The sequence below is a fragment of the Orcinus orca genome, chromosome 2 (genome assembly GCF_937001465.1).
Source record: "Orcinus orca chromosome 2, mOrcOrc1.1, whole genome shotgun sequence".
Classification (NCBI taxonomy): Eukaryota; Metazoa; Chordata; class Mammalia; order Artiodactyla; family Delphinidae; genus Orcinus; species Orcinus orca.
In genome coordinates this window covers 160,552,009-160,574,700 of record NC_064560.1, presented here as the reverse complement: position 1 = coordinate 160,574,700, position 22,692 = coordinate 160,552,009, and the positions used below count along the sequence as shown (strand labels likewise).

The 22,692-nt window shown below is 38.7% G+C and overlaps 1 long non-coding RNA gene across 1 annotated transcript in view; it reads right to left on the bottom strand.

Moving 5' to 3' along the window:
- Positions 1 to 224: 224 nt before the first annotated feature.
- Positions 225 to 22,692, bottom strand: part of LOC125963586 (uncharacterized) — a 125,401-nt gene continuing 102,933 nt past the window's right edge. Inside the window, exon 2 of the long non-coding RNA XR_007475754.1 lies at positions 225 to 999. This is a non-coding gene — a long non-coding RNA (uncharacterized LOC125963586). The remainder of the gene's footprint in view (positions 1,000 to 22,692) is intronic.

Genomic DNA, 22,692 nt, shown 5'->3' with positions numbered 1-22,692 from the left:
AGCAAGAAGAAGAGAAAGAAAGAGAGGGCCATAAGAAGCAAAGATGCACAGATTTATGAAGTCTTCCTGGGAAGACAGAAGATGCAGTTGATGTTAGGCACATATTTGTTGGGTTGCCATCACTTGAATTTGTGACTTTCTTCGGCAGCCCCACCTCAACACTGTCAAGAATAATCAAACTTTTGACTGAGATTTTGAAGACCCTCCTCCCCTGACTCAGCACATTTTCTATTTCTCTCTTTTTCTTCCTTCTCCTATTGATTTTTTTAAAATTTTATTTTATTTTTTTAACATCTTTATTGGGGTATAATTGGTTTACAATGGTGTGTTAGTTTCTGCTTTATAACAAAGTGAATCAGTTATACATATACATATGTTCCCATATCTCTTCCCTCTTGCGTCTCCCTCCCTCCCACCCTCCCTATCCCACCCCTCCAGGCGGTCACAAAGCACCGAGCTGATCTCCCTGTGCTATGCAGCTTCTTCCCACTAGCTATCTACCTTACGTTTGGTAGTGTATATATGTCCATGCCTCTCTCTCGCTTTGTCACAGTTTACCCTTCCTCCTCCCCATATCCTCAAGTCCATTCTCTAGTAGGTCTGTGGCTTTATTCCTGTCTTACCCCTAGGTTCTTCATGACAATTTTTTTTTCTTAAATTCCATATATATGTGTTAGCATACGGTATTTGTCTTTCTCTTTCTGACTTACTTCACTCTGTATGACAGACTCTAGGTCTATCCACCTCATTACAAATAGCTCGATTTCATTTCTTTTTATGGCTGAGTAATATTCCATTGTATATATGTGCAATATCTTCTTTATCCATTCATCCAATGATGGACACTTAGGTTGTTTCCATCTCCGGGCTATTGTAAATAGAGCTGCAATGAACATTTTGGTACATGACTCTTTTTGAATTATGGTTTTCTCAGGGCATATGCCCGGTAGTGGGATTGCTGGGTCATATGGTAGTTCTATTTGTAGTTTTTTAAGGAACCTCCATACTGCTCTCCACAGTGGTTGTATCAATTTACATTCCCACCAACAGTGAAAGAGGGTCCCCTTTTCTCCACACCCTCTCCAGCATTTATTGTTTCTAGAATTTTTAATGATGGCCATTCTTATTGGTGTGAGATGATATCTCATTGTAGTTTTGATTTGCATTTCTCTAATGATTAATGAAGTTGAGCATTCTTTCATGTGTTTGTTGGCAGTCTGTATATCTACTTTGGAGAAATGTCTATTTAGGTCTTCTACCCATTTTTGGATTGGGTTGTTTGTTTGTTTGTTATTGAGCTGCATGAGCTGCTTATAAATTTTGGAGATTAATCCTTTGTCAGTTGCTTCATTTGCAAATACTTTCTCCCATTCTGAGGGTTGTCTTTTGGTCTTGTTTATGGTTTCCTTTGCTGTGCAAAAGCTTTGAAGTTTCATTAGGTCCCATTTGTTTATTTTTGTTTTTATTTCCATTTCTCTAGGAGGTGGTCAAAAAGGATCTTGCTGTGATTTATGTCATAGAGTGTTCTGCCTATGTTTTCCTCTAAGAGTTTGATAGTTTCTGGCCTTACATTTAGGTCTTTAATCCATTTTGAGCTTATTTTTGTGTATGGTGTTAGGGAGTGATCTAATCTCATACTTTTACATGTAGCTGTCCAGTTTTCCCAGCACCACTTATTGAAGAGGCTGTCCTTTCTCCACTGTACATTCCTGCCTCCTTTATCAAAGATAAGGTGACCATATGTGTGTGGGTTTATCTCTGGGCTTTCTATCCTGTTCCATTGATCTATCTTTCTGTTTTTGTGCCAGTACCATAGTGTCTTGATTACTGTAGCTTTGTAGAATAGTCTGAAGTCAGGGAGCCTGATTCCTCCAGCTCTGTTTTTCGTTCTCAAGATTGCTTTGACTATTCAGGGTTTTTGGTGTTTCCAGACAAATTGTGAAATTTTCTGTTCTAGTTCTGTGAAAAATGCCAGTGGTAGTTTGATAGGGATTGCATTGAATCTGTAGATTGCTTTGGGTAGTAAAGTCATTTTCACAATGTTGATTCTTCCAATCCAAGAACATGGTGTATCTCTCCATCTATTTGTATCATCTTTAATTTCTTTCATCAGTGTCTTATAATTTTCTGCATACAGGTCTTTTGTCTCCTTAGGTAGGTTTTTTTCTAGATATTTTATTCTTTTTGTTGCAATGGTAAATTGAGTGTTTTCTTAATTTCACTTTCAGATTTTTCATAATTAGTGTAGAGGAATGCCAGAGATTTCTGTGCATTAATTTTGTATCCTGCTACTTTACCAAATTCATTGATGAACTCTAGTAGTTTTCTGGTAGCATCTTTAGGATTCTCTTTGTATAGTATCATGTCATCTGCAAACAGTGACAGCTTTACTTCTTCTTTTCCGATTTGGATTCCTTTTATTTCCTTTTCTTCTCTGATTGCTGTGGCTAAAACTTCAAACACTATGTTGAATAAGGCTGGTGAGAGTGGGCAACCTTGTCTTGTTCCTGATCTTAGTGGAAATGCTTTCAGTTTTTCACCATTGAGGACGATGTTGGCTGTGGGTTTGTCATATATGGCCTTTATTATGTTGAGGAAAGTTCCCTCTATGCCTACTTTCTGCAGGGTTTTTATCATAAATGGGTGTTGAATTTTGTCAAAAGCTTTCTCTGCATCTATTGAGATGATCATATGGTTTTTCTCCTTCCATTTGTTAACGGGTTTATCACATTGATTGATTTGCATATATTGAAGAATCCTTGCATCCCTGGAATAAACCCCACTTGATCATGGTGTATGATCCTTTTAATGTGCTGTTGGATTCTGTTTCCTAGTATTTTGTTGAGGATTTTTGCATCTATGTTCATCAGTGATATTGGCCTCTAGTTTTCTTTCCTTTTGACATCCTTGTCTGGTTTTGCTATCAAGGTGATGGTGGCCTCATAGAATGAGTTTGGGAGTGTTCCTCCCTCTGCTATATTTTGGAAGAGTTTGAGAAGGATAGGTGTTAGCTCTTCTCTAAATGTTTGATAGAATTCGCCTGTGAAGCCATCTGGTCCTGGGCTTTTGTTTGTTGGAAGATTTTTAATCACAGTTTCAATTTCAGTGCTTGTGATTGGTCTGTTCATATTTTCTATTTTTTCCTGATTCAGTCTTGGAACGTTGTGCATTTCTAAGAATGTGTCCGTTTCTTCCAGGTTTTCCATTTCATTGGCATATAGTTACTTGTAGTAATCTCTCATGATCTTTTGTATTTCTGCAGTGTCAGTTGTTACTTCTCCTTTTTAATTTCTAATTCTATTGATTTCAGTCTTCTCCCTTTTTTTCTTGATGAGTCTGGCTAATGGTTTATCAATTTTGTTTACCTTCTCAAAGAACCAGCTTTTAGTTTTATTGATCTTTCCTAATATTTCCTTCATTTCTTTTTCATTTATTTCTGATCTGATTATTATGATTTCTTTCCTTCTGCTAATTTTGGCATATTTTTGTTCTTCTTTCTCTAATTGCTTTAGGTGCAAGGTTAGGTTGTTTATTCGAGATGTTTCCTGTTTCTTAAGGTAGGATTGTATTGCTATAAACTTCCATGTTAGAACCGCTTTTGCTGATCCCATAGATTTTGGGTTGTCCTGTGTCCATGGTGATTTGTTTCTAGGTATTTTTTAATTTTCTCTTTGATTTCTTCAGTGCTCACTTCCTTATTAAGTAGTGTATTGTTTAGCCTCCATGTGTTTGTATTTTTTTACAGATCTTTTCCTGTAATTGATATCTAGTCTCATAGTGTTGTGGTCAGAAAAGATACTTGAAACAATTTCAATTTTCTAAATTTACCAAGGATTGACTTGTGACCCAAGGTATGATCAATCCTGGAGAATGTTCCATGAGCACTTGAGAAGAATGTGTATTCTGTTGTTTTTGGATGGAATGTCCTATAAATATCAATTAAGTCCATCTTGTTTAATGTATCATTTAAAGCTTGTGTTTCCTTATTTATTTTCATTTTGGATGATCTGTCCATTGGTGAAAGTGGGGTGTTAAAGTCCCCTACTATCAATGTGTTACTGTCAATTTCCCCTTTTATGGCTGTTAGTATTTGCCTTATGTATTGAGGTGATCCTATGTTGGGTGCATAAATATTTACAATTGTTATACCTTCTTCTTGGATCAATCCCTTGATCAGTATGTAGTGTCCTTCTTTGTCTCTTCTAATAGTCTTTATTTTAAAGTCTATTTTGTCTGATATGAGAATTGCTACTCCAGCTTTCTTTTGGTTTCCATGTGCATGAAATATCTTTTTCCATTCCCTTACTTTCAGTCTGTATGTGTCTCTAGGTCTGAAGTGGTTCTCTTGTAGACAGCAAATATATGGGTCTTGTTTTTGTATCCATTCAGCCAATCTGTGTCTTTTGGTGGGAGCATTTATTCCATTTACATTTAAGGTAATTATCGATATGTATGTTCCTATTCCTGTTTTCTTAATTGTTTTGGGTTCGTTATTGTAGGTCTTTTCCTTCTCTTGTGCTCTTGCCTAGAGAAGTTCTTTTAGCAGTTGTAAAGCTGGTTTGCTCTCTCAGCTTTTCTTGTCTGTAAAGGTTTTAATTTCTTCATCAAATCTGAATGAGATCCTTGCTGGGTAGAGTAATCTTGGTTGCAGGTTTTTCTCCTTCATCACTTTCAATATGTCCTGCCACTCCCTTCTGGCTTGCAGAGTTTCTGCTGAAAGATCAGCTGTTAACCTTATGGGGATTCCCTTGTGTGTTATTTATTGTTTTTCCCTTGCTGCTTTTAATATGTTTTCTTTGTATTTAATTTTTGACAGTTTGATTAATATGTGTTTTGGTGTATTTCTCCTTGGATTTATCCTGTATGGGACTCTCTGTGCTTCCTGGACTTGATTAACTATTTCCTTTCCCATATTAGGGAAGTTTTCAACTATAATCTCTTCAAATATCTTCTCAGTCCCTTTCTTTTTCTATTCCTCTTCTGGGACCCCTATAATTCAAATGTTGGTGCGTTTAATGTTGTCCCAGAGTTCTCTGAGACTGTCCTCAGTTCTTTTCATTCTTTTTTCTTTATTCTGCTCTGCATTAGTTATTTCCACTATTTTATCTTCCAGGTCACTTATCCGTTCTTCTGCCTCAGTTATTCTGCTATTGATCCCATCTAGAGTATTTTTCATTTCATTTATTGTGTTGTTCATCATTGTTTGTTTCATCTTTAGTTCTTCTAGGTCCTTGTTAAATGTTTCTTGCATTTTGTCCATTCCATTTCCAAGATTTTGGATCATCTTTACTATCATTATTCTGAATTCTTTTTCAGGTAGACTGCCTATTTCCTCTTCATTTGTTAGGTCTGGTGGGTTTTTATCTTCCTCCTTCATCTGCTGTGTGTTTTTCTGTCTTCTCATTTTGCTTATCTTACTGTGTTTGGGTCTCCTTTTTGCAGGCTGCAGGTTCATAGTTCCCGTTGTTTTTGGCGTCTGTCCGCAGTGGCTGAGGTTGGTTCAGTGGGTTGTGTAGGCTTCCTGGTGGAGGGGACTAGTGCTGTGTTCTGGTGGATGAGGCTGGATCTTGTCTTTCTGGTGGGCAGTTCCACGCCTGGTGGTGTGTTTGGGGTATCTGTGGACTTATTATGATGTTAGGTAGCCTTCCTGCTAATGGGGGGGGTTGTGTTTCTGTCTTGCTAGTTGTTTGGCATAGGTTGTCCAGCACTGTAGCTTGCTGGTCGTTGAGTGAAGCTGGGTGCTGGTGTTGAGATGGAGATCTCTGGGAGATTTTCGATGTTTGATATTATGTGGAGCTGGGAGGTCTCTTGTGGACCAGTGTCCTGAAGTTGGCTCTCCCACCTCAGAGGCACAGCACTGACTCCTGGCTGCAGCACCAAGAGCCTTTCATCCACACGGCTCAGAATAAAAGGGAGAAAATGTAGAAAGAAAGAATTAGTACAAGTAGTAAGAAAGAAGGAAAGAAAGAAAGAAAGAAACGACGGAAGGAAGGAAAAAAAGAAAGAAGATAAAGTAAAATAAAATAAAGTAAGATAAAATATAATAAAGTTATTAAAATAAAAAAATAATTATTAAGAAAAAAAGAAGAAAAAAATTAAAAACAAAAAACGGACGGATAGAACCCTGAGACAAATGGTGGAAGCAAAGCTATACAGCATAAATCTTGCTCTCAAAGTCCACCTCCTCAATTTGGGATGATTCGTTGTCTGTTCATGTATTCCACAGACATCAAGATGATTGTGGAGCTTTAATCCGCTGCTTCTGAGGCTGCTGGGAGAGATTTCCCTTTCTCTTTGTTCTCACAGCTCCCAGGGGCTCAGCTTTGGATTTGGCCCCACCTCTTCGTGTAGGTCGCTGGAAGGCGTCTGTTCTTCGCTCAGACAGGACGGGGTTAAAGGAGCCCCTGATTCGGGGTCTCTGGCTCACTCAGGCCGGGGGTGGGGAGGGAGGGGCATGGAGTGCAGGGCAAGCCTGCGGTGGCAGAGGCCAGCGTGACGTTACACCAGCCTGAGGCGCGCCGTGCATTCTCCCAGGGAAGTTGTCCCTGGATTATGGGACCCTGGCAGTTGCGGGCTGCACAGGCTCCCCGGAAGGGGGGTGTGGATAGTAACCTGTGCTCGCACACAGGCTTCTTGGTGGCAGCAGCAGCAGCCTTAGCATCTCATGCCCGCCTCTGGGGTCCGCGCTTTTAGCCGCGGCTCACGCCTGTCTCTGGAGCTCCTTTAAGCGGCGCTCTTAATCCCCTCTCCTTGTGCACCAGGAAACAAAGAGGGCAGAAAAAGTCTCTTGCCTCTTCGGCAGGTCCAAACTTTTTCCCGGACTCCCTCCCGGCTATCCGTGGCGCACTAACCCCCTGCAGGCTGTGTTCTCGCCACCAACCCCAGTCCTCTCCCTGCGCTCAGACCGAAGCCCGAGCCACAACTCCCAGCCCCGCCCCCCCCGGCGGGTGAGCAGACAAGCCTCTCAGGCTGGTGAGTGCCGATCGGCACCAATCCTCTGTGCAGGAATCTCCCCGCTTTGCCCTCCGCACCCCTGTTGCTCTGCTCTCCCCCGCGGATCCGAAGCTTTTCCCCTCCGACACCCGCAGTCTCCGCCTGCGAAGGGGCTTCCTAGTGTGTGGAAACCTTTCCTCCTTCACAGCTCCCTCCCACTGGTGCAGGTCCCGTCCCTATTCTTTTGTCTCTGTTTATTCTTTTTTCTTTTGCCCTACCTTGGTACGTGGGGGGTTTCTTGCCTTTTGGGAGGTCTGAGGTCTTCTGCCAGCCTTCAGTAGGTGTTCTGTAGGATTTGTTCCACGTGTAGATGTATTTCTGGTGTATCTGTGGGAAGGAAGGTGATTTCTGCGTCTTACTCTTCCGCCATCTTCCCGGAAGCCCTCTCCTATTGATTTTAAAATAGGCACCATGGCCTGATTCTCCGTCCAGTCCAGCTCAGCCTGCAGTCCATGAACTGAGCATAACACGTGCTAATTTACTGTTACCTTATGCTGCTACTCTTTGAGTGTGACCAATAGATCTGCCCAGGTGCCATCCACGTGGTCTTGATTGGGCTTCTCCTATTCGCCAGCTCTCATTTATTAAGTCTGGCAAGGTTTAAATGTATAATAGGCACTGAGGAAGAAAATGCAGCTAAGTGACCCAGGAAGAGATTACACCCAAGACCATGTGTGCAGCACAAAGGGGAAGGGCAGTCATTGGTCTCAGAAGCTCTGAACCAGATTCTCTCATGTGGTTCAAGATAATCAAGCCTAAAAAAGTACACTTGTCTCCCTAACTCATTTGCACCAAAACAATCTTAAGGCAGATTTAATTATATGACAAAGAACACCGAGCACATAGAGCTTCACTCCTCTATTGCGGTAGTCTTTTCATGTACATTTCTCATGTTCCAGTATCTTGAGGTCTGATGCTCCTAGAAAGATTTCTTTAAGATCTAAAGAATAAAAGATGCCCCTAAATTTGAGAATTTCTGAGTCCCCTATTAACCTAATAAATGTTCTACCAAATGTGAAATGCAATCAGGAACAATAGGAGAAGTTTAAAATGATTCCCGATAAAAGCTGAACACGACCAAAAGTCATGGCAAAGGATATAAACAAGAACCAGAGATATAAAAATATGTAGTAAAATTTAATATGTGTGTGATTTGGTTTAGTAAATATTTTCTTAAGAAATTAATACTTTGGGAGCAATCAGTTCAAGGATAATGTATAATAGAAAGAAATTGTCATGACCTAAATGTCCATCAGCTGGGTTTGTTGAATAAATTATGGTACAGCAAATATAGTGGAATACTATGGAACGATTAATAAAGTTGACGGAGTGCTACATCTGTTGACACAAAGAGGTATCCACAGTATTATGCTAAGGAAAAATGCCGATGGCAGAACAGTGTGATACAATTTTGAAAAATCTGGAAGAGACCCACTACAATGTGTAGGTTGAGAAGAGAATCTCACTTTCTTCATTTTCTATGTCATTGATTTTTTACAGTAAGCATTCATTGCTCTGACAATCAGCAGAACCACTAAAATTGTTCTACTCACAACCCCATAAAACAAAAAGAAAGAAAAAGGGTCTGTGTGAGCTAGTAAGCATTCACATAAAAGGTGAGCTACACCTTTTTTCCCTGATATTGGAATTCAAGGTCAGCACCACTGAGGCAGTGACAAATGGGGGAAGGGTTGTTAAAGGCATGATGTTCCGAGAACTTTGTTGAAGAAATTCACAGGCCTGAGGATCTGAAGAAAGTCTAAAAGGCTGTCTCCTTTTATGGTGCTGTGTGTATGTTTGCATGCCCTTAGACATAACTTCTCATGCATCTTTTCCAATGAACCTCAGAGCCTCTGGATGAATGTCAAGGGTGTGGACTCTTTTTTCACATTCCCTCCCTCCCTCCCTGATCCCCAGAGGAAGTCCTCCTTTTAGAATGCTCAGCTCCACCTGGCATCAGTCCTGGGAGAACCTCGCGTAGAGGAGGCCCTCCCCACATCCTCTCCATGGGACACTCTTCCTCCTCCCAACCTCCTCTCTCACCGCCCTCTGTCACCTGAGGCTATTCTCCAACTGCCTGCTTTTGTCAACTGTGGTCTCCCACCCCGTGTACCTTCCTCTCACAGCCCCCCTTCTCTCCAGGCTCCAGAGTAGCATTGCCTTTTATTCCCATCTCCCTGTGGGACCACAACACCTCCTATTATGTCGGGGCTCGTTTCTTGGTTAGGAGCAAGTGAAATCACACCACAGTATAGATAATCCATACCCTGACAAGTATTATGTCACTAGAGCTAGTTACGTCTTAGAGAGTTAACCTGGAGTAATCAATCTCTAAAAGTGGAATTTTAGCCAGAGTTACAGACTAGTTAGGAAGATATTTTAGGTGGGGGGAAGCTTGTTAGCAACAAAACAAGGACTAGAAGCCTTGTTTCCCTCTTGCCCAGTCCAAGACCCTTCTGGTAACAGTTGGCTGCCTCTTCTTTTCTCCTTTGTTAAGATTCAGCACTCTTAGCACTATTTTATAATTTAAAGAAAATTCCACCTTTCATCACTTTAAAGGGAAAGAATATATTGCTACAGAATATGCATACGAAGCTGATTTGAACAGTGGTTTTAGGCCTCATGGTGTCTCAAAGGCTTATCCCATTATACTAGTATTTCCAGTTTAAATCAAAAAATCAAGATAACATGAATCCCTGCTAAACTGTTTGACAGATAGTGAGCTCTGGAGCCAACTGCCTGGATTTAGTGAGTGTATTATATGCAACAGCTAGCTGAGCCACAGGCTGGCTTTGTGACCTTGGGCAAGTTTACTTCACCTCTCTGTGCTTCCATTTTCTCTTCCATAAAACGCAGAAAGAGTACCCACCTGATAGGGTTACTGCTAGCATTAAATGAGTTGATGCATATCAAAACACTGAGAACAGTGCCTGGCACAAGCACTCAATAGATGTTCCCTATTACAAACAGCAGTTGAAGAAATCTAAGCATAGGTTATACCTACATATATGTTTAGTTGGATGCTCGAGTCAGCAAAAAAATCTGTCAAATATATTGGTGAATATATTATATATATAAATGGTGAAAATAGTCAGGAAAACTTTTAAAAGAACAGTAATAAAATGAGGGCTTGTATTTCCAGGCGATATAGAATATAATATATTGTAATATATATAATTATATATTATAATATGTAAATACAATTCATCAATACAATCAATAAAACAAAGTGAAACTATTGCAACAGTAAACAGAACAATGGAACAGAATAGAAATCTTTGAAAGCAATCCCAACACACACAAGAATTTAGTATCTGAGAAAATTGAGATTTAAAGTTTGGGAAGAAATGCTTAGCCACCCAAAAAATAGTGGTGAGACAAATGGTTAAAAATAAGAAAAGTTGTCAGATCTATTCTTTATAATTTATACCAAACCCAAGTAGATTAAAGAGTTAAGTGTAAAATCAAAGTGAAAATATAAAATGATAAAAAACAAATATGGATGATAAAGATAACTATTAATCAGCCATTGGGATGAGAAAGGACTTAATAAGCTTGAAACAAAAGGAAGAAGCTACAAAGAAATGGCTTAATTAAAATTTTTTTAATTAAAATAAATATTTGTAAAAATGTTGCATATGGAGTTAAGAGCCTTAATATATAAAGCTCATTTACAAATCAATAGGAAAATACAGTGCACAATGAAACAAAAAAAAATGGATAAAGGACATGGAAGGTCAATTCCCAAAAGAAGAATATTAATGGCTAATATATCAAAATTTTTTATTTGGACTAATATTTCAAGGAATATGAAAATTTTAAATGAGCTGCTATATTTCTCTTATCAAATTTTATCAAAAGGAATCAACTTTTAATAAATTATACTCTTCATTATTTGAGAAGGTTTGGGGAATAAATATTTTCAGTTACTGTTAATAGGAGTGTATTTTGCTACAAACTTTCTTCAGAGCATTTAAGTGATGTGTCAAAGGCCTTAAAAATGCTTATACCCTTCGAACAGTAATTCTACTTCTTAAAATTATCTGAGGGAACTTAGATTGGTCTAAAGAATCAAGATAACTCTCCCAGGGACTTCCCTGGTGGTCCACTGGGTAAGACTCCATGCTCCCAATGCAGGGGGTCTGGATTCAATCCCTGGTCGGGGAACTAGATCCCGCATGCATGCCGCAACTAAAACTTCACATGACACAATGAAGATCCTGCGTGCCACAACTAAGACCTGGCTCAGCCAAAAAAAAAAAAGATAACTCTCCCATGCTAATGACTATATGTTCCCAAAAGAACCTGACTCCATATTTTGAGACACATTTGTATTTGAGAATAAAGACAATGAGCAGATTATCTTGAAAAAAAATTTATCTGAGGGAAATAATCAGAGATGTGGCCAAAGGTTTATCTGCAAACATACTCATTGAACATTTCTCACAACAGACTAAAAAAGACAAACCAAAGGATTCAGTAAATAGATTGTGGTTTTTCCATATGAGAGGATAATATGCAGTCTAATGTTTTAGGAGACTGCATAATCATATGGAAAACTGCTCACAGTATATTAAGTTAAAACACTGGCTTAATAAAAAGGAACGAAACTGAGTTATTTGTAGTGAGGTGGATGGACCTACAGACTGTCATACAGAGGGAAGTAAGGCAGAAAGAGAAAAACAAATACCCTATGCTAACACATATATATGGAATCTAAAAAAAGAAAAGAAAAGAAAAACAAATGATCAGAAGAATCTAGGGGCAAGATGGGAATAAAGATGCAGACCTACTAGAGAATGGATTTGAGGATACAGGGTGGGGGAAGGGTAAGCTGGGACAAAGTGAGACAGCGGCATGGACATATAGACACTACCAAAAGTAAAATAGCTGGTGGGAAGCAGCCGCACAGCACAGGGAGATCAGCTTGGTGCTTTGTGACCACCTGGAGGGGTGGGATGGGGAGGGTAGGAGGGAGGGAGATGCAAGAGGGAGGAGATATGGGGACATATGTATATGTATAGCTGATTCACTTTGTTGTGGAGCAGAAATTAACACACCATTGTGAAGCAATTATATTCCAATAAAGATGTTAAAAAAACAAAACAAAACAAAAACACTGGCTTATAAAGTTTAATACTGATTTTTTTACAGTTTTTTTTTTTTCTTTTTGGCTGCCCAGAGCAGCATGTGGGATCTTAGTTCCCCAACCAGTGATTAAACCCGTGCCCCCTGCATTGGAAGCGCAGAGTCTTAACCACTGGACCGCCAGGGAAGTCCCAATACTGGTGTTTTTTAATACTGATATTTTCAATATAAATTTTAAAGAGGCTAGAAGGATATACTTTAGAGTCTTAATAGTGTTTTTTTTTTAAGTGATGAAACTGAGAATTATTTTCTTTTTCTTTTTCCTTTTTCTTTTTCTATATTTTCCACAGAGAGCACTTATTATTATTTTAGCTGAAATGTTAGTTGAGATAAGTGTATTCTCACATGCAATTATCACAACCAGGATATTGACACTGATATAATCCATGGATTTTGTGCAGATTTTTTTTTTAAGTATTTTTGGGGTTTTTGTTTGTTTTGTTTTTTGTTCGCACCATGCAGCTTGTGGGATCTTGGTGCCCTGGCAGTGAAAGGGCTGAGTCCTGGATAGCCAGGGAATTCTCTGAATTTCTTACTTTATTGTACTCATTTGCGTGTGTGTGTTTAGTTCTATATAATTTTTATCACACCTGTAGGTTCATGTATCCATCACAAGCAAAATACAGAACAGTAAGAAGCATCCCTCCTGTTTTCTTTTATACCCACATCTACCTCCCTAGTCTCCCACCCACCCTCCTGATCCCTAACCCTGAAAACCACTATTATGTTCTCCATTTCTAAAATGTTATATTAAATAAGTTAAATAAATGTTTAAATTTGTTAAATAATTTAAAACATGGAATGTTAAATAAATGGAGTTAAAAGTTCAAAATGTTAAAAATATGTATTAAGTATTGGAATGTTAAATGTTAACATTTAAATGTTAAATAAATAGAATCATACTGTATGTAACCTTTCAGGACTGGCTTTTTTTTTTTTTCACTCAGCATAACTCCCTAGAAATTAATCCAAGTTGTCACGTGTATCGGTAGTTTTTCTCTTTTTTTTGCTGAGTAGTATTTCATGGTATGGCTGTGTCACAGTTTGTCGAATCATCCAACCGCTGACGGACTTTTGGGGCTATTCTGGATAATGCTGCTGTGAACATTTGTGTACAGGTTTTCATTTAGACATAAATTCTCATTTCTCTGGGGTAAATGCCCAAGAATAGAATTGCTACATCTTAAGGTATTTGTGTGTTTACTTCTCTGAAAAACTACTAAACTGTTTTCCAGAGGGCTGTGACATTTTACATTCTCCCAGCAGTGTAAGAGTGATTCAGCTTCTCTGCATTCCTCGCCAGCATTTAGTGTTGTCACTACCTTTTATTTTCACCATTCTGATAGGTGTATAGTAATATCTCATTGTGGTTTTATTTGGAATTTCCTTAATAGCTAATGATGGTGAACATCTTTTGATGTCCTTATTTACCATCTTCAGTGAAATATCTGTTCATGACTTTGACTCATTTTCTAATTGGATATTATTGGGGGATATTTTTAGTGTTGAGTTTTTATTTTTATATATTCTAGATACAAGTCTTTGCTGGATATGTGGTTTGCAAGTATTCTCTTTCAGTCTGTAGTTTGTTTAACCTATTCACATGGTCTGTCACAGAGTGAAGTTTCCTTTTTTCTTTTCCTTATGAATTTCTAATTGATTTTAAAACCTGTCCAAAGAGCATTTGAGAAACTGGGTATTTTTGACAATGCTAGTATAAGATTGCTGGGTTATATATAAAACTAGTTAATGTCCAAAAGGCCATACTATAACCTTTGGGATTATCTGTTCCACCAGACAGAAATTATTTGTATACCAGATATATAAATTCACCTCCACTTCTACAGAACTGTAAATAGCCCAAACAATAGAAAGTCGAGCTCAGCACTATATCGCAAGAGTACTGAGTAACCTCTTTTGTTTCTTTCCAAGTTGAACAATGTGCCAGGAACACAAAACTAAACTACAGCCAGTGAGAATCTTCAGGTCTTGCACTTTATTTTATTTTATTTTTTTAAACAACTTTACTGGAGTATAATTGCTTTACAATGGTGTGTTATTTTCTGCTATATAACAAAGTGAATCAGTTATACATATATCACCCTATCTCCTCCCTCTTGCATCTCCCTCCCACCCTCCCTATCCCACCCCTCTAGGTGGTCACAAAGCACTGAGCTGATCTCCCTGTGCTATGTAGCTGCTTCCCACTAGCTATGTATTTTACATTTGATAGTATATATAAGTCCATGCTACTTTCTCACTTTGTCGCAGATTACCCTTCCCCCTCCATGTGTCCTCAAGTCCATTCTCTACATCTGCGTCTTTATTCCTGTCCTGCTCCTAGGTTCTTCATAAACTTTTTTTTTTTTTAGATTCCATATATACGTGTTAGCATCTGGTATTTGTTTTTCTCTTTCGGACTTACTTCATTCTGTATGACAGACTCTAGGTCCATCCACCTCACTACAAATAACTCAATTTCGTTTCTTTTTATGGTTGAGTAATATTCCATTGTATATATGTGCCACATCTTCTTTATCCATTCATCTGCTGATGGACACTTAGGTTGCTTCCATGTCCTGGCTATTGTAAATAGAGCTGCAATGAACATTGTGGTACATGTCTCTTTTTGAATTATGGTTTTCTCAGGGTATATGCCCAAGAGTGGGATTGCTGGGTCGTATGGTAGTTCTATTTTTAGCTTTTTAAGGAACCTCCATACTGTTCTCCATAGTGACTGTATCAATTTACGTTCCCACCAACAGTTCAAGAGGGTTCCCTTTCCTCCACACCCTCTCCAGCATTTATTGTTTGTAGATTTTTTGATGGTTTCTGCCCATTTTTGGATTGGGTTGTTTGTTTTTCTGATATGGAGCTGCATGAGCTGCTTGTATATTTTGGAGATTAATCATTTGTCAGTTGCTTCATTTGCAAATATTTTCTCCCATTCTGAGGGGTGTCTTTATGTCTTGTTTATGGTTTCCTTTACTCTGCAAAGGTTTTTAAATTTCATTAGGTTTATTTTTGTTTTAATTTCCATTTCTCTAGGAGGTGGGTCAAAAAGGATCTTGCTGTGATTTATGTCATAGCGAGTTCTGCCTATGTTTTCCTTTAAGAGTTTTATGGTGTCTGGCCTTACATTTAGTTCTTTAATCCATTTTGAGTTTATTTTTGTGTATGGTATTAGGAAATATTCTAATTTCATTCTTTTACATGTAGCTGTCCAGTTTTCCCAGCACAACTTATTGAAGAGGCTGTCTTTTCTCCATTGAATATTCTTGCCTCCTTTATCAAAGATAAGGTGACCATATGTGCATGGGTTTATCTCTGGGCTTTCTACCCTGTTCCATTGATCTATATTTCTGTTTTTGTGCCAGTACCATACTGTCTTGATTACTGTAGCTTTGTAGTATAGTCTGAAGTCAGGGAGCCTGATTCCTCTAGCTCCATTTTTCGTTCTCAGGATTGTTGTGGCTATTCAGGGTTTTTTCTGTGTCCATACAAATTGTGAAATTTTTTGTTCTAGTTCTGTGAAAAATACCAGTGGTAGTTTGATAGGGATTGCATTGAATCTGCAGATTGCTTTGGGTAGTACAGTCATTTTCACAATGTTGATTCTTCTACTCCAAGAACATGGTATATCTCTCCATCTGTTTGTATCATCTTTAATTTCTTTCAACAGTGTTTTACGGTTTTCTGCATACAGGTCTTTTGTCTCCTTAGGTAAGTTTATTCCTAGGTATTTTTTTCAATTCTTTCAGAATTTTTTCATTAGTGTATAGGAATGCAAGAGATTTCTGTACATTAATTTTGTATCCTGCTACTTTACCAAATTCATTGATTAGCTCTAATAGTTTTCTGGTAGCATCTTTAGGATCCTCTATGTATGGTATAACGTCTCATGCAAACGGTGACAGTTTTACTTCATCTTTTCCGATTTGGATTCCTTTTCTTTCTTTTTCTTGCCTGACTCCTGTGATAAAACTTCCAAAACTATGTTGAATAATAGTGGTGAGACTGGGCAACCTTGTCTTGTTCCTGATCTTAGAGGAAATGGTTTCAATTTTTCACCATTGAGAATGATGTTGGCTGTGGGTTTGTCATATATGACCTTTATTATGTTGAGGTAAGTTCCCTCTATGCCCACTTTCTGGAGAGTTTTTATCATAAATTGATGTTAAATTTTGTCTAAAGCTTTTTCTGCATCTATTGAGATGATCATATGGTTTTCATCCTTCAATTTGTTAATGTGTATCACTTTGATTTTGTGTGTATATTGAAGAATCCTTGCATTCCTGGAATAAACCCCACTTGATCATGGTGTATGATATTTTAATGTGCTGTTGGATTCTGTTTGCTAGTATTTTGTTGAGGATTTTTGCATCTATGTTCATCAGTGATATTGGCTTGCAGTTTTCTTTTTGTGTGACATCTTTTTCAGGTTTTGGTATCAGGGTAATGGTGGCCTCGTAGAATGAGTTTGGGAGTGTTCCTCTCTCTGCTATATTTTCGAAGAGTTTGAGAAGGATAAGTGTTAGCTCTTCTCTAAATGTTTGATAGAATTCGCCTGTGAAGCCATCTGGTCCTGGGCCTTTGTTTGTTGGAAGAATTTTAATCACAGTTTCCATTTCAGTGCTTGTGGTTGGTCTGCTTATATTTTCTCTTTCTTCCTGGTTCAGTCTCGGAAGGTTGCGCTTTTCTAAGAATTTGTCCATTTGTTCCAGGTTGTCCATTTTATTGGCATACAGTTGCGTGTAGTAGTAATCCCACATGATTCTTTGTATTTCTGCAGTGTCAGTTGTTAACTCTTTTTCATTTCTAATTCTGTTGATTTGAGTCTTCTCCCTTTTTTCTTGATGAGTATTGCTAATGGTTTATCAATTTTGTTTATCTTCTCAAAGAACAAGCTTTTAGGTTTATTGATCTTTGCTATTCTGCCCTTCACTTCTTTTTCATTTATTTCTGATCTGATCTTTATGATTCCTTTCCTTCTGCTAACTTTGAGGTTTTTTGATCTTCTTTCTCTAATTGCTTTAGGTGTAAGTTTAGGTTGTTTATTTGAGATGTTTCTTGTTTCTTGAAGTAGGATTGTATTGCTATAAACTTCCCTCTTAGAACTGCTTTTGCAGCATCCCATAGGTTTTGGGTCATCATGTTTTCATTGTCATTTTTTTCTAGGTATTTTTTTATTTCCTCATTGATTTCTTCAGTGATCTCTTGGTTATTTACTAGTATATTGTTTAGCCTTCATGTGTTTGTATTTTTTACAGAAACTTTCCTGTAATTGATATCTAGTCTCATAGCATTGTGGTCAGAAAAGATACTTGATACGATTTCAATTCTCTTAAATTTACTAAGGTTTGATTTGTGACCCATGATATGATCTATCCTGGAGAATGTTCCATGAACACTTGAGAAGAAAGTGTATTCTGTTGTTTTTGGATGGAACATACTATAAATATCAATTAAGTCCATCTTGTGTAATGTATCATTTAAAGCTTGTTTTTCCTTATTTATTTTCATTTTGGATGATCTGTCCATTGGTGAAAGTGGGGTGTTAAAGTCCCCTACTATGATTGTGTTACTGTCAATTTCCCCTTTTATGGCTGTTAGCATTTGCCTTATGTATTGAGGTGCTCCTATGCTGGGTGCATAAATATTTACAATTGTTATATCTTCTTCTTGGATCAATCCCTTGATCATTATGTAGTGTCCTTCTTTGTCTCTTGTAATAGTCTTTATTTTAATGTCTATTTTATCTGATATGAGAATTGCTACTCCAGCTTTCTTTTGATTTCCATTTGCATGGAATATCTTTTTCCATCCCCTCACTTTCAGTCTGTATGTATCACTAGGTCTGAAGTGGGTCTCTTGCAGACAGCATATATACAGATCTTGTTTTCGTATCCATTCAGCCAGTCTATGTCTTTTGGTGGGAGCATTTAGTCCATTTACATTTAAGGTAATTATTGATATGTATGTTCCTATTACCATTTTCTTAATTGTTTTGCATTTGTTATTGTAGGGCTTTTCCTTCACTTGTGTTTCTTGCCTAGAGAAGTTCCTTCAGCATTTGTTGTAAAGCTGGTTTGGTGGTGCTGAATTCTCTTAACTTTTGCTTGTCTGTAAACGTTTTAATTTCTCCATTGAATCTGAATGAGATCCTTGCTGGGTAGAGTAATCTTGGTTGTAGGTTTTTCTCCTTCATCACTTTAAATATGTCCTGCCAGTCCCTTCTTGCTTGCAGAGCTTCTGTTGAAAGATCAGCTGTTAATCTTACAGAGATTCCCTTGTGTGTTTTCTGTTGCTTTTCCCTTGCTGCTTTTAATATATTTTCTTTGTATTTAATTTCTGATAATTTGATTAATATGTGTCTTTGCATGTTTCTCCTTGGATTTATCCTGTATGGGATTCTCTGTGCTTCCTGGACTTGCTTGACTATTTCCTTTCCCATGTTAGGGATGTTTTCAACTATAATCTCTTCAAGTATTTTCTCAGTCCCTTTCTTTTCCTCTTCTTCTTCTGGGACCCCTATAATTCTAATGTTGATGCATTTAACGTTGTCCCAGAAGTTTCTGAGATTGTCCTCAATTCTTTTCATTCTTTTTTCTGCTCTTGGTAGTTATTTCCACTCTTTTATCTTCCAGGTCACTTATCCGTTCTTCTGACTCAGTTATTCTGTTATTGATTCCTTCTAGAGAATTTTTAATTTCATTTATTGTTTTGTTCATCATTGTTTGTTTCCTCTTTAGTTCTTCTAGTTCCTTGCTAATCATTTTTTTTAAATTTTCTCCATTATATTTTCAAGATTTTGTATCATCTTCACTATGATTACTCTGAATTGTTTTTCAGGTAGACTGCCTATTTCTTCTTCATTTGTTACGTCTGGTGGGTTTTTGCCTTGCTCCTTCATCTGCTGTGTGTTTCTCTGTCTTCTCATTTTGCTTAACTTACTTTGTTTGGGGTCTTTTCACAGGCTGCTGTTTCATAGTTCCCATTTCTTTTGGTGTCTGCCCCTAGTGGGTGAGGTTGGTTCAGTGGCTTGTGTATGCTTCCCAGTGGAGGGGACTGGTGCCTATGTTCTGATGGGTGGGGCTGGATCTTGCCTTTCTGGTGGGCAGGGCCACATCAGGTTGTGTGTTTTGGGGTGTCTGTGGACCTATTATGATTTTAGGCAGCCTCTCTGCTAATGGGTGGGGTTGTTTTCCTGTTTTGCTAATTGTTTGGCATGGGGCATCCAGCAGTGGAGCTTGCTGGCTGTTGGGTAGCTGGATCTTAGCATTGAGATGGAGATCTCTGGGAGAGCTCTCGCCGATTGATATTATGTGGGGCAAGGAGGTGTCTGGTGGTCCAATGTCCTGAACTTGGCTCTCCCACTTCAGAGGCTCAGGCCTGACACCAGGCCAGAGCACCAAGACCCTGTCAGCCACACGGCTCAGAAGAAGAGGGAGAAAAAAGAAAGAAAAACTAAAAAGTTTTTTTAATAAATAAAATTAAGGAGGAGTCAAGATGGTGGTATGAGAAGATATGGAGTTAGCATCTCCCCACATCTAGGGCGCCTTCTGGCTGCTGGTGGCCGACTCAGACACCCAAGGAGAACAGAGGAACTCTAAAGTGAACTGGTAGGATGTAGGGAGACTAAGGGAGGAGGAGAAGTGGAGGCCAGACAGGATTGGCACCCCTGAGGCCAGGGAGATCAGGAGAGGCAGTCGGGAGGGGCCCTCAGGGAGGAGCGGAAGAGGAGTGGAGGGCGATTGCCCCACCCACTCAGGCATGGGGAGCCTGCTGAGCTCCCAGGCCAATCCCCTGCCCTCCAAAGTCCCCTCCGCATGGGTCCTTGGGGGCATAGGAGGGAGGCCGGGGAGATTAGGAGAGGCAGGTGAGAGGGGCCCTCCCAGACCAGAGGAGCAGGAGAAGAGAGGAGAGCGTGTGTCCCACCCACTCGAGTCCAGGAAGCCTGCTGGCCTCCCAGGTGGGGTCCCCTGCCCTCTGAGACCAGGGGTGGAGGGCACGCCTGGGTCCCATCTTTTCCTTGAGCCTGAGCCCCACCCCCTACATCCCCCAGGGCCTTTTCCATCCCTGTGGGTCCTGAGCATTGGCCCCGCCCACCACCCAAACTTCACCCTTGCTTAGGCCCTGCCCCCCACAGCCAAGGCCTTTTGCTCTCATCTTTTTTTTTTCTTTTCTTTTCCCTCCTCCTCTTTTTTACTACTGTGGTATTGATGTACCTTCCAGTTGTTGACTCATCTATATTTTAATTTTTATATTCTTCCTAACATATCTGTTAGTTTTCTAGTCTAATTTTATATTTTACTTTGTTATTGTTCTCTTTTTTTTTTTTTTTGCACCTCATGCAGCTTGCGGGATCTTGGCTCACGAGCCTGGGGTTGGGCCAAAGCTCCTGTGGTGGGAGCTCCGAGTCTGAACCACTGGACTAACAGAGAACCTCAGACCCCAGGGAATATTCAGCAGAGTGAGTTCTCACGGAGTTCCTCATCTCAGCACTAAGACACAGCTCTACCCAATAGCCTACAAACTCCACTGTAGGAAGCCTCAGGCCAAACAACCAGTAAGACAGGAACAGACTCCCACTCATAAAAAATAAAATAAAATGAGATAGCAAAAAACATGTCACAGATGAAGGAGCAAGGTAAAAACCTACAAGACCAAATAAATGAAGATGAAATAGGCAATCTACCTGAAAAAGCATTCAGAGTAATTATAGTAAAGATGATCCAGAATCTCAGATATAGAATGGAGGCATGGATTGAGAAAATACAAGAAATGTTTAACAAAGATCTAGAAGAACTAAAGAACAAACAAACAGAGATGAACAACACAATAACTGAAATGAAAAATACACTAGAAGGAATCAATAACAGAATAACTGAGGAAGAATAACAAATAAGTTAAAATGGTGGAAAAAACTGCCAAGGACCAGAATAAAGAAAAAAGAATGAAAAGAATTGAGGACAGTCTCAGAGACCTCTCGGACAACAATAAATGCACCACCATTCGAATTATAGGAGTCCCCAGAAGAAGAAGAGAAAATATTTGAAGAGATTACAGTTGAAAACTTCCCTAATATGGGAATGAAAATAGTCAATCAAGCCCAGGAAGCACAGAGAATCCCATACAGGATAAACCCTAGGAAAAACACAACAAGACATGTATTAATCAAACTAACAAAAATTAAATTCAAAGAACAAATATTAAAAGCAGCAAGGGAAAAACAAAAAATAACATACAAAGGAATCCCCATAGGTTATCAGCTGATTTTTCAGCAGAAACTCTGCAGGCCAGAAGGGAGTGGCAGGATATATTTAAGGTGATGAAAGAGAAAATCCTACAAACAAGATTACTCTACCCAGCAAGGATCTCATTCAGATTCAATGGAAAATTCAAAAGCTTTTCAGACAAACAAAAGCTAAGAGAATTCAGCACCACCAAACCAGCTTTACAACAAATGGTAAAGAAACTTCTCTAAGTGGGAAACACAAGAGGAGGAAAAGACCCACAGAAACAAATCCAAAACAATTAAGAAAATGGTAATAGGAACATACATATCGTTAATAACCTTGAATGTAAATGGATTAAATGCCCCAACCAAAAGACACAGACTGGCTGAATGGATACAGAAACAAGACCCATATATATGCTGTCTACAAGAGACCCACTTCAGGGTGGGTCAGTGTAGGGACACATACAGACTGAAAGTGAAGGGATGGAAAAAGATATTCCATGCAAATGGAAATCAAAAGAAAGCTGGAGTAGCAATACTCGTATCTGATCATATAGACTTTAAAATAAAAACTGTTACAAGAGATAAGGAGGGACAATACATAATGATCAAAGGATCAATCCAAGAAGAAGATATAACAATTACAAATGTTTAAGCACCCAGCATAGGAGCACCTCAATACATAAGGCAAATGCTAACAACCATGAAAGGAGAAACTGACAGTAACACAATAATAGTAGTGGACTTTAACACCCCATTTTCACCAATGGACAGATCATCCACAGAGAAAATAAATAAGGAAGCAAAGCTTTAAATTACACAATAGACAGGAAATATCTAATTGATATTCATAGAACATTCCACCCCAAAGTGGCAGAATACACTTTCTTCTCAAGTGCACATGGAACATTCTCCAGGATAGATCACATCTTGGGTCACAAATGAAGCCTCGGAAAATTTAAGAAAATTGAAATCGTATCAAGCATCTTTTCCGACCACAATGCTATGAGATTGGAAATCAATTACAGGAAAAAACTGTAAAACACACAAACACATGGAGGCTATATAGTATGCTACTAAATAACAAAGAGATCACTGAAGAAATGAAAAAAGAAATTAAAAACTACATAGAAACAAATGACAATGAAAACACAATGACCCAAAACATATGGGATGCAGTGAAAGCAGTTCTAAGAGGGAAGTTTATAGCAATACAATCTCACTTTAAGAAACAAGAAAAATCTCAAATAAACAATCTAACCCTATGCCTAAAACAACTCGAGAAAGAAGAACAAAGAAAACCCAAAGTC